Source organism: Triticum aestivum, chromosome 5A, assembly GCF_018294505.1.
Source record: "Triticum aestivum cultivar Chinese Spring chromosome 5A, IWGSC CS RefSeq v2.1, whole genome shotgun sequence".
NCBI lineage: Eukaryota > Viridiplantae > Streptophyta > Magnoliopsida > Poales > Poaceae > Triticum > Triticum aestivum.
The window spans coordinates 270,508,381-270,520,081 of NC_057806.1; the positions used below are offsets into that span (position 1 = coordinate 270,508,381).

The window sequence follows — 11,701 nt, forward strand, 5'->3', positions numbered from 1 at the left end:
AGACTCTTCATTTCTATTTTAGTGATCCAAGATCACATTGAGTCCATAGGAAAAGCCAATACTATTAAAAGGGGATGAGGTGTTGCTTAATGGTTTACTTGCTCAAAATGCTTAGTGATATGCTCCAAAACCCTCAACCACTTTCTCAAATCCAAATATGTCCTAAACCAATAGTCAAACTCGGCCCCACCGATTTGATCCATCCGGCGCCATCGAGTTCACTTGACATAGCCATAGCCAGAAACCCTAATCAATCCAGTCTCACTGATAGGGATCTCGGTCTCACCGAGATGGGATTGCAAACTCTCTATTTCCCTTCGTAATGTTTTGGTCTCACTGAAATGAGCGATCGGTCCCACCAAGTTCGCAGTGCAAACTCTCTATTTCCCTTTTGTAATGTTTCGGTATCACCGAAAGGAACGATCGGTCCCACCGAGTTTGCCTGACCAACTCTTTGTTAGCCTATTATTGAAATCGATCTCACCGAGTTCACGTAATCGGTCAAACCAAGATGAGGTTTGCCCTAACCCTAGCTCATTGGTCTCACCAAGTTGATCATGTCAGTCCCACCGAAAATCCTAACGTTCACATTTTGAACTGAATCGGTCTGACCAAGCTCATATATTCGGTCTGGCCGAGTTGGCTCAATTGTGTGTAACAGTTAGATTTTGTGTGGAGGCTATCACTACTAGGGAAAAAGCCTAGCAACAGCGCGGGTTCTAGGCACATCAGTAGCGCGGGGACCGGCGCTATAGCTAACCCGTAGCAGCAGCGTGCTGCGTGGAAGCTCGCTACCGCTAATAGCTCTAGCGCGCTTTGGCTGGACGCGCTACTGCTACTGTCACGCTGCTGTTAACTTTTCTCCACTCGCTACTGCTAATTTTAGTAGTTTTTGATATATTTTTTCTGCATATTTGTTTTGTATTTGATCAGGATTTATACAAGAATCTTTAGCAGATACGAATGTCATCATGATACACATACAAATGGCTGTGAGACCACACATGTAATCATAGCATATACATACAAATAGTCTCATCATAATCATCATCCAACACAAAGTGGTATCTCGTCATCATCTCGAAAATAGCGATACATGCAAGTCTCGAATACTTGCAACTATAACATCATCCATCTAAACAATGGTATACACGAGAAGAGCTATCACTATGAGTGAGAGTGGAACTATGCAGTACATGAGGCGGCGGTTACGAGTCCTCTTTCGCGGTAGCGTGAACCTCAAGTAACTAGCTTCTCCTTCTAGTCTGCTTTTGAAGCCTTTATAGCTGGCGCCCGAGACCCCATTCACTTGCACCTGACACTCATGCCACTCGTTGTACACCCCCGGAACCTTACCTTTGTACACAACATAGCACTGCCATCTCGCCATCAAGAAACTAAGTACCTGTTAGAGATGCAACTTCATCAAGAGGATGTACAATCATATGCAGCAAAATATACTAGAGCAACACGAAAAAGAAAGGGTTAACAACTAGATGCAACATACAGTACGCAAACTAATTAACTAGAGGTACGCAGGTCATCGTACACAAACTAACAAAGTAGCGTTACGCAAGTTCGGCAGGGACCGTAGACATCACAAAGTTTCATCGCTACAGAAAGTATACAAGTTCAACCGACACATATCATCATCATCAGCATCATATATCACTAGAAGTTCCATCCTTCCATATCATCGAGGATGGACCCTAGCTTCTTGAACGGTGTGAGGTCATGACGTTGCATGCCTATGCGAGTTTCGACGTCAGCTCGTGATATAGGGCCGTGGTGGAACATCCCCTTCTCATCGACGACTTCTTTCATGATGATCGTCGCAATGTCCCTTTGGATGCGAAAGAAGTCATCTCTAAGTTTATAATCCGCTTCTCCATGAGATTCTACCCACTTGTGGATATGATCATCATTTATGCTTGTCATGCGAAGCTTTTGGTGATCCGTGTTGAACTCAATCATGAGATGGAGGATGTAGAATCCATCTTTCTTGCTTGGTTTTGCGACATGGATGGAGCAGAAGTTAGTTTTATGCGCGAAACCCATCTTCTTGTTCCTTTGTTTCCTTATCTGCATGTGTCCATCTCTAATGTTGAAGCCTTGGAGAGCATCATCTAGAATATTCATTATGTGGGTGTAGTCCTTCTTCTCATAGTCTCTGGAAGGGTCGAAATACACGGCATGGGATACTTGCAGGTAAAGAACGATAAGGATGGTGCGCCCGTTGCTGCAGGAAAAAGACACCTCAAATTATTCTCCATATGAGCGAGAAGGAATGATTGAAATGTACGAAAGGGTTGTCTGGAACTGAATTACTTTGGATGATAAGGCAGGAGGACAATTTCCTGGTCCTTATTCTGTACCATGAAGTTTTGGAGGTAGTCCCTAGCAGTTTCACGCTCAAAGTCGCCGAGACTCAAGAAAGACTCGTGCATGTAGTACGGATCCACCACACAGATTTGTGAGACTTCTTCTCTCTTCATGACGGAGCTCATATGTAGCGCAAAAAGGCGGACGATTCTAAAATCGAGCCGCCTTGTCAGAAACATATCAAAGATATGGTCAAACCGCAGGAAAAACACCTCCGCGGGCCATGTGTCGATGTAGCACTTCCCCTCAGGCACACGAGCCGCGTATGTCGGATATCCTGGATCCTTCGAGGCTAGTAGGCTTTTCTCAGTCGACAACACATGGTCGTGCAGTCTCCTGAGATCTCCTGATAGTGCCTCCAGCAGTTTCGGCGGTAGCATCGGCTCGCCCGTGAGATTGAACATGGTCGCACCTTTCACGGGCACACGCTCTTCAAAATCCATCGTCTGGCTGCTATGTGCTCTGGCTTGTTTGGAGGCAGCTATCTTTCCCGATCTCTTCCTCTCCTTTTTCTTGGGCACACCTTCCAGACCCTTCCTTAACCCCTGCCCCAGTGTTCACGGGCTAAGCACTGTACGACCCCCGGCTAGTTGAGCCTGTGTTGAGGCGGCATCTCCAGGCGTGTCCTGTGAGGATTTCATGAAGAGAGACTTTTTGCAATCCATGCTACGACCTTCCTGCCCGGGCAGATCAACCATATCCTCATTAGCATGTTGATAGCCCGATTCGTCATATGGTTGACTCATCATATCTAAGTCACACTCATACGCGTTTGTATTGAGGTAAGCCATTGGGTCGACCTCCGTCTCATCATCCATTCTCGGTTCTACAGGACCTATTACATCAGCCAGTACTATTGCACCCCCTTCATCACGTCGTCCGCCGCTCTCACCCGGCACTACAGGAGCTGGTAATTGCGTAGGCGGGGTGGTGGTCTCCGCACATGCTTGTTGATGTGTGGTTATTGGTGTGCTCTCTGCCGACTCCAGACGAATAAGATTCTTCGTCCCTAGCAGCACCCAACCTTTCTAGCTTCCAATCCACGGTGAGGTCTCGTCGTCCTCTCCCACATGTTGTACTAGAGGAGGCAAATCCTCGTGCCCCGATTTCACACTGGACAAGTTAACCCTGAAGTGCCCAGCGGGGATCGGCTGGTTGTGGAATGTGGGTTTCAAGTGGTTCATTATCATCCCTTTTCCCATGTCCACTTCCTGGCCTTTGATCAAGTAAAGTATGGTGGACGGGGTTTCTTCGGCCTGCAAACACATGTTTGTGGCGTAAAACATTCGAAAGGCAACGAAAAATGAATATTATATATATATATAGCACTATAAGGGAAATGAAAAATGATCAAATAGAGTAGCACTATTTTAATCCCAGAATTAGAATAGTTATTATGATCACCCTATAAGGGCCCGACAGGACGTTCCCGAACTCCTTTTTTTGAGACAACGTTCCCGAACTCCTGAAAACGCATAACAGAAAACCTGGCCGGTCCATCAAACTCTTCCGACCGGCCCAATCCCCATGTCACGACCTTCCCAACCACCCCACCTCCCGCACCACTCTGCCCCATCCTCGCGCGCACCTCCTGCCGCCGGCCCCAGCGCGCCACCCGCCGTCGACCAACCCCCTCCCCGGCCCGACGCGACCTCCCCAAACCACCGGCCGCCGCGCGCACCCTCGCCGGAAATCTCGCCGCTGCGCGCGCCTCCCCAAACCACCCACCTCCGCCCGCGCCCTCCCCGGATCCCTCGCCTAGCCGGTTCCCGTTGCAGCCGCCGCAAGCCTCCACGGATCCCGGCGGCACCCTCCCTTCGGCGTGCTCCTTCATCCCGCCGTCACGTCCTGGATCCAGCTGCCCCGGACCCCGCCAGATCCAGTAGAAGTTCCCGCCTACTCTCAACTGCTGCCAGGGAAGGACCTCGCCACCACGCCACTTCGTCCTTCCGACGCTGCAGCGCGCAAGCCGTTCACCTTCGTCGCCCATGTCCGTCCAATGACTAGTCACCATGCGTGCCTACCTGACCTTCATGGGGTACCAGTGGCGGCCTTCATCGCGTTCGTCTGACCACATGTTTAACTGCAGGGAACAAATGTGCCTTCTATGGCTCCGCCCAAAATCACGCCTGTGCCATGGGTGTGGTCCTAGCTGAGGTGCAGCTCGCTGTTGCCCGACTCCTAGCTAAGGTGCAGCTCGATCGTAGTGCTCGCCTACAGCTCTTTCTCCGCTGTTTGTGTTTATGCCTAAACATTGAGGTGCTCAGCAGGCAGAGGGGACAGATAAAATGCTGGGAGGATTGGGGCAGGCCCGCAGGAGGTGGCGGCAAGCCTGAAGGAGTTGGAGGCACATTACTACTCATCAATTGTCCATACTCTGCTCTATGATTGAGGTGAACATCTTCTAGAATGGTATCTTAGCAGCTCTCTTGTTAACTTAAAAAATGTATTTTCAGTTGATACAAGTGCATTGCTGGAGAGAAGAATTACAAATCTGCATCGGTTTGCTTTTTGTACATGTCTGTCAAGTTATTGCCTTTACTTCTACTTGCTAACTTGCGAAAGCAGGGCTTATATATGCTTTGTACAAATTGCTTAATGAGAGTATCACTATCATCTATGTTCTACAATGACATAAAGCAATGAATAGTCTAAGGAAAAACCACCTAGTCGAACAACGAAATGATGAACAGTAGGTTAACGAGCGGCCATGAAGTTCTACGATGGCTATACGCAGAGTTCTACTGCGGCTATACGGTTGCATATGGGTGTGTTGCTGATGTAAAATTGCAGGCCCTTTCCCAAAAATCATCTGCTACTGCATGTGTCGCTTGCTGCTGTTCTAATGGTGGCTGGTCTCCTATACATAGCGATATTCCTGTTCATGTCGCTGGCTGTAGTTTCTCTATGTTAACCACGTTGGAAGCCTAGCACTACTATCTTGCACTAGCCTATATATGAGCATCTCGGGCCATTGTTAATAGATGGGAGTAGTATTAATTGTTTTGATTAAGATGCTGACGCCTTAGATTATACTGGAGCATGTGTTCATCTTTTTTCTTTTTCTGCTACGTGCTTTTCCACACATCTGAAATTCCTCCGGCAACACTCCCCAACAGGTTGTTTCCCCATTTCTGTGGATCGGCGAGGATACAATGTGCTTCTCCTGCTCGCTTGGGTCAATGGGTGATTTGACTGCTGAAGTTGACTAGTAATTATCTACTAAATTTTCCAAGGATAAGCTCGCTTCTACATTTTCATATATACCAGCTTCTGTTATTTACATATCAGATGCTCTGACTAAATCATCTTTTGTGTTTCAGAGACTGCAAATTCTACTATGTACCTTCAGCAGAATTAGGTGTTGAAAATGTTGTTCCTCCTATGGATCGTTGATTCCACACTTTTGTCTGCATTTATGAATAATGCATATCCAGTACCATGCTCTAATAATTTTTCATCAATTATACTGCCTATATTACAACAGAATTAATGAAGTTCAACTTTGAGAAAGCAATAAGTCCAAATGTATATGGAAAAACTCTAAAAAGACAATGACCAAATTTTTTTGTTAGTGAAGTTCAATTTGGAAATACATGATAAAAAAGGTATTCTTTTTTTTACAATAAAAAAGTATTATGTATTGTTGGTTTCACCAACTAGTCACTCTCTCACAAACATTCTGTTACTGCTTCCCTTCTACTTCATGAAATTGTATACAAAAAGAACAATGAATTTCAAAATTAAAAGCAAAAAAGCAAGCATTTCTTAAAGACAAAGAAAGTGTGTGCGAAGTTCATATTTTTTGTCGTGGATGGTCCAAAATGTTCGCTAATGGAAAGGCACACCCTGGGTTTCCAAAAAATGATTGTAAAAATGATTGTGCAGATTTTCTGTTACCCCATTTTTAGTTACTGATTGAAGAAATTTTTGTTCATTAGGTGAAAGAACTTGATTTCTTTTGTTCCTTTGTGGATGAAGAAGGTCACCACAGAGGTAGGGAGAAGGTCACCATAAGACAGGGAGAAGGTCACATAAGGTGCAGAAAGAATGTCAGAGTTTAGCAACAGGGTGTGTGATCTTTGTGTTGTTTTTGGGGAGCAAATCATGGGTATGCGATCTCACATCCCGTGTGTTATTGAGATGGCCTCCCTTAGCCTCAAACCATTTTCCTACAAATATGATAGCCTCAATGCTACCGTCATGTGTAAAGAAAATTAGATGTGTACATGTACACAACCTACAACAACTTTACGGGGAGTTGATGGATTTATCCAGTGGTTGTTGCTGCCACTACTGATTTTTTTCTTGAGATGGTCTTCATCACCAATCAATAATTCACTTGTTTCTTGGTTGCATCTAGTTCCCTTGCTCCACCTCAACACTGATTCCTTCAGCTAGATCTCCCTTGACCATCACCAATCAATAATTCACTTGTTTCTTGGTTGCATCTAGTTCCCTTGCTCCACCTCAACACTGATTCCTTCAGCTAGATCTCCCTTGTTATTTTGTATTCTTATTTTCTTTTCATAAAGCATTTGCTCTGAAATTCGGATCCGATGATGTAGCTTTGACTATTCTTGAAAACGTGGCGAAAATTGTACATGCTCTACAGGTAAAAATTTGGCTTTAATTTATTTTTTGTGAACTTCAAAATGTTGTGTTCGAGAAGGTTGAGTGTGTTATCTTAGCAAGTTCAAATAAAAAATAAACATGCAAGGTAAAACATCGGAGAGTTGCGATTTTTTAGAACTTCAAGTGATAAACAAATTTGAAAAGAGCACAAAACAGAATTTAAGTCCAGAAAAATCATTTCAAAACACTAACAAGAAAAAGAATGTTCTCTTTGTTATCGAACGCAAAAAAAAATTAATGAAAGGGGGAATGCAGTTTACGCATTTTGTGAAAGAACTAAGAAGTTCGAGATAAACTAATAGAGTAGTTTGATTTTAATAAATAATTCAGTTTTTCATTTCCATAAATAAAACCAAGAAGTTCAAAATTTAAAAATAGAGAAGTTCAAAAATCATAAAAAAAGACTTCATTGTTTCTTTCAAAAATTCTAGAAGTTGAAATTGAAATAATGGACAATTCAATTTTTATTACAAAACTATGACATTGTCTTTACTGAAAGAAAGAAATCAAGAAATCCAAATTACAAAAATAGAGAAGTTCCATAATTATGACAAAACTCAGATTTTCCTTGTTACTAAAAAACTAAATGAAGAAGTTCAAATAAAAAAAGATTAAGAAATAAAACCAGGAAGTCCATATTAAAAAGATGGAGAAGTTCGATGATTATAGAAAACTCAGATTTTCCTCGTTATTAAAGAATGGAAACAAGAAGTTCAACTTTTAAAATAGAGCGCTTCCAAATTTCATAAAAAGGATTAAGAAATAAAACCAGGAAGTCCAAATTAAGAAGATGAAGAAGTTCGATGATTATAAAAAAATCATATTTTCCTCGTTATTAAAGAATGGAAACAAGAAGTTCAAAAATTAAATAATAAAAAGTTCAACTTTTAAAAATAGAGCACTTCAAAATTTCATAAAAAAGTTTAAAAAATTCAGATTAATATTCATAAAAAACTCAGATATTTTCACGTATCCAAGAGAATTTCAGCTTGATAACTGCCAGAAGTTCACGTATTGCACGGTGTGCATTTTGTATTAAAAAGAATAAAAAAAGCAAAGACTAAAAGTTTGTTGATATAAGTTCAAGTCCTCGGTCGGAGAAAGTTAAAAAAAATATTGTGAGAGGGGTTTGTACAAAAGGAGTAGCATTTATGTAACACGAACGAATGGATGAGAAAATTACAAACGAAAATACGACACAGAAGTTCAACGTGAAAACAGCATGAAGTTCAACTACTATGCTGAATGAATTTCAGATGAAAAACTTTTAAAAACGTCGCGAGTATGAAAAAACGATCAACATGGAAAAGGTATGTGCTTACAACAGCTTTCCACTGGTATATCACTTCCTCAATTCCGGTGAGTGGATGGAGAGTTACGAGCAGTGGATGGAGGCCTACGAGAAAAAAATCACGTGAAAAACAGAGTGAAGTTCAGGTACACGCGCCGAGAAGTTCAGGTTCTTCACGCGGTGCATTTTCGAAGAATCTGTTTCGCGATAAAGGCAGAACGCATGATCCCGCCGTTTTTGAAATTACTTGAAAACGGCTAGGAATCAGAGAAAACCATCAATATGAAAAAGTTTCGCATTTTTCGTAGCTTTTCAGCGGTATATTATTTGCCCCATTTCGATAAAGTTTGTAGAAATTACGATGAAAATACATTTTTCGCCATTTTCGAAACTGACTTAAAACCGTAAAGAATTGGGAGAAACAATACATACCAAAAAGTTTCACATTTGTTCAAGCTTTCCAACGCCATATCATTTGTTGCATTCGGACGCACGGTTAAAAAATTAGCTCGAAAATACAAACTCGGTAGGACTTGGACCATTTTCTAAATTACTCTTAAACCATTTAAAATTATAAAAAAACTTTCAAGATGAAAAATTAGCGCATTTTCATAAGATTTCCAACGCCGTATCATATGCCTCCATTGGATTAGCCTTTTAGAAATGACATCGAAAAAATGAACTCAACTGTTCGGTTTACGAAATTTTATGTTTTTTCAAATTACTCTTTAACCATAGGGAATTAGAGAAAACTTTCAATATGTGGAAGGAGCGGTTTTGCAGCAGCTTTCCAACGCCATATTATATGCCTCATTCCGATAAACGGTTTATAAATACGATCGAAAATACGATTCACGTTTTTTGTGCGAAGAAAAAAGGGTTTTCAAAACTGCTCTTAAACCGCTTATATTTTGGCAAAAATTTAAGTTGGGTCATGATATTGGTGTCCATAGCTTTCCAACGGTATATCGCAAGCCCCATTTGGGCAATGTTGGCGGAAGTTCAACCTAGTTCACAGCGAAGTTCAACGTACTATTAGCGGGGCAGGTGAGGTTGTGATCAGAATATTATTGTGATCCCGTGATCAGAATAGTGTTTATATATATATATATATATATATATATATATATATATATATATGTTGGTGCGACATGTAATTACCGTGAGGGCGTCGAGCTCAGCCAAAGACGAAGGCCCACCTAGCGCGCCAAAGACTGAGGACAAGCTGCTATGAGCGGGAGCGACTGCGAGAGGAGGCCCGGTTGCGTGAGCAAGTGATGGTGCGGTGGTGTTGTTGTTCACGGAGTTGCTCCCGACGAAACTGGGCAACGGGAAATCATGTACCGTCTTGTCTGGATTTTTCTTCGTCCAATTGATGATAGCTGGAACCAAGTTAGTAGCAAAATCATTTCTGCAGGCAGTTACAGCTGCATTGGCTGCCTGCTGTAGCAACTCATTTTTCTCCTCAGCTGTTTTTTTCGCATCCATGGCTGTTTTTTTTTCGACCGCAAGCTTCACCTTCTCGTCGATGTTCGCCAGACTAAACTTCTTTTTCTGCTTCTTGGCCTCCGGGCCCTCATTGTAAAACACCTTCCACGTGGCGCCGTCTCCAGCGCCGTGCACACGACCATATTGCAGCCGCTGGCCCAAAGGGAGTCCCTTAAGTTCCTTCAAGGCCCGGTTGAGAGGGGTGTCCCACTTGGGCCTCATCGGAAAAGTAGGGCTTTCGGTTACAAGCTGGTGTTGCTTGTCCTGCAGAAGGAGCGTGAACCGTTTAGGAATGTGTAGTCGACTAGATCTGGAGTTAAATGTAAGGTGGTAAAAGAATAATTACCAGTAGTATAATCAATTTCCTCGTGATCTGGTTCGTGTAAAAAACCTTCTTTTCCTTGTCCCACTTGTAGCAGGCCCTGATGAAGTCATGCTCCAAGGGGTTGGTGAACTTCGCGAAGGGGTCTGGGATACCCGCGGCTTCACGTTCCACGTCCTCCTTATCCCATATGGGCCTTTTACCGAGGTATCCACGGCTTCCGAGGCGATGCTTCCCCGTGTTCCTTTGTTGTAGGCTCTTGAATTTCGCAGCCTTAACCTTGGCTGCCTCAGTAGCGCAAGTGTCCTTGAATTTTTCGAACTCCTCTTTCGTAAGTGTCGGATTTTTCTCCAGAATCTTGGATAGGGGTTCCTCAGCCTCAATAGCTCGTTTCACCCTCCCTTTCCAGGAGGCAAAATCATTGATGAACATGCCTATGGCGTGATTGTTAATCTTTTTCATATTCGGATCATCCCACGGTTGTTCTATGTTATCATCCCGGTCGGGGAACTTGAAGCTCTTGTGCAACTTCGTCAGGAGCAACTGCGTCAAATGTTCCTTACTCCTTAAGTCACCGTCGTTGATGCTCGCGCCTTCCCGTAGGATGCATCCTACTTGGTTCCAATAGCACTTGCGAGGTTCTTCCGGTTCTAATGGCTCAAACTTGCCAGGTGCCATCTTTGTGATCACCAGTCGTCCAACCTCTAGTTTGTTAGGTTTTCGTATCCTCTGCTTTTTCTGCTTCTTCTTTTCAATAGCGGCATTGGTGTTGGTACCTTCCCCGCCGGTCTCGGTGCCGCCATTAGTGCCGGCGCCGTAAGTGTCGATGCCGGCGTCAGTACCATCATCGAGGCCGACCTGCAAACCTTGACTTTGCAACAATCTCGTCTTAGCAGTCAAATAGTAGAGGTACTCTTGTTCATCCTCATAATCCATCTTGTCTGCATCTTGGTCAGAAGGCCATGTTTCTTTGTTGTTCGACATGTTTCCTATGATTAAGTCTCCTCGTTTAATTCTAAAACTATGAAAAAAATGAAAAATGACATAAAAAAGAAATCCATGTTTGCCGGAATGTCGTTTCCCAGCAACTCCCAGCACTCGATATGCCTACTATCTAGCACAAATCATGCCAAAATTCACGGAAAATTTCGGCATGACCTTTGCTAAAAAAATGGACATATCGAGCGCCTGAAATTCACCGGAACAAAAATGAATCAACATTCCGGCGTAATATAGGCCACTCGGATCATTGTCATCTTCCCTCATTGGGTTGCCGTATTGCTCGTAGTCTTCCTCGTTGGTGACTCCATCCATTCCAACGATATTCCTTTTGCCTCTCCTCACGACAACACGGCTGGGATTGGGCGGGTCGGTTATGAAGAAGCATTGTGTCACGTGCTTAGCGTGTACCCATGGTTCGTTTTTTGTGATAGCGTTCATGGTAGCGCTCTTTGCGCCGGGTATAGTCATGGTAGTGAAATTCCAGTTTTCTCTTTCGACATTCTTAGCCCATCTGACATGGAACATCGTCGTGTTGTGCAGTCCAGAGTAGTCAACCTCCCAGATCTCCTTGACCCTTCTGT

The 11,701-nt window shown here is 43.3% G+C and overlaps 1 long non-coding RNA gene across 2 annotated transcripts; it reads left to right on the plus strand.

Annotated features, from left to right (window-relative positions):
• Positions 1 to 3,847: 3,847 nt before the first annotated feature.
• Positions 3,848 to 6,675, plus strand: LOC123102948 (uncharacterized). 2 transcript variants are annotated; one of them, XR_006449534.1, is made up of 4 exons: positions 3,848 to 4,372; positions 4,472 to 4,572; positions 4,650 to 4,775; positions 5,502 to 6,675. It is a non-coding gene; the product is annotated as an uncharacterized lncRNA (long non-coding RNA). The 2 variants fall into 2 exon arrangements; XR_006449533.1 differs by having other exon boundaries at positions 3,852 to 4,372; positions 4,653 to 4,775.
• Positions 6,676 to 11,701: the final 5,026 nt, after the last annotated feature.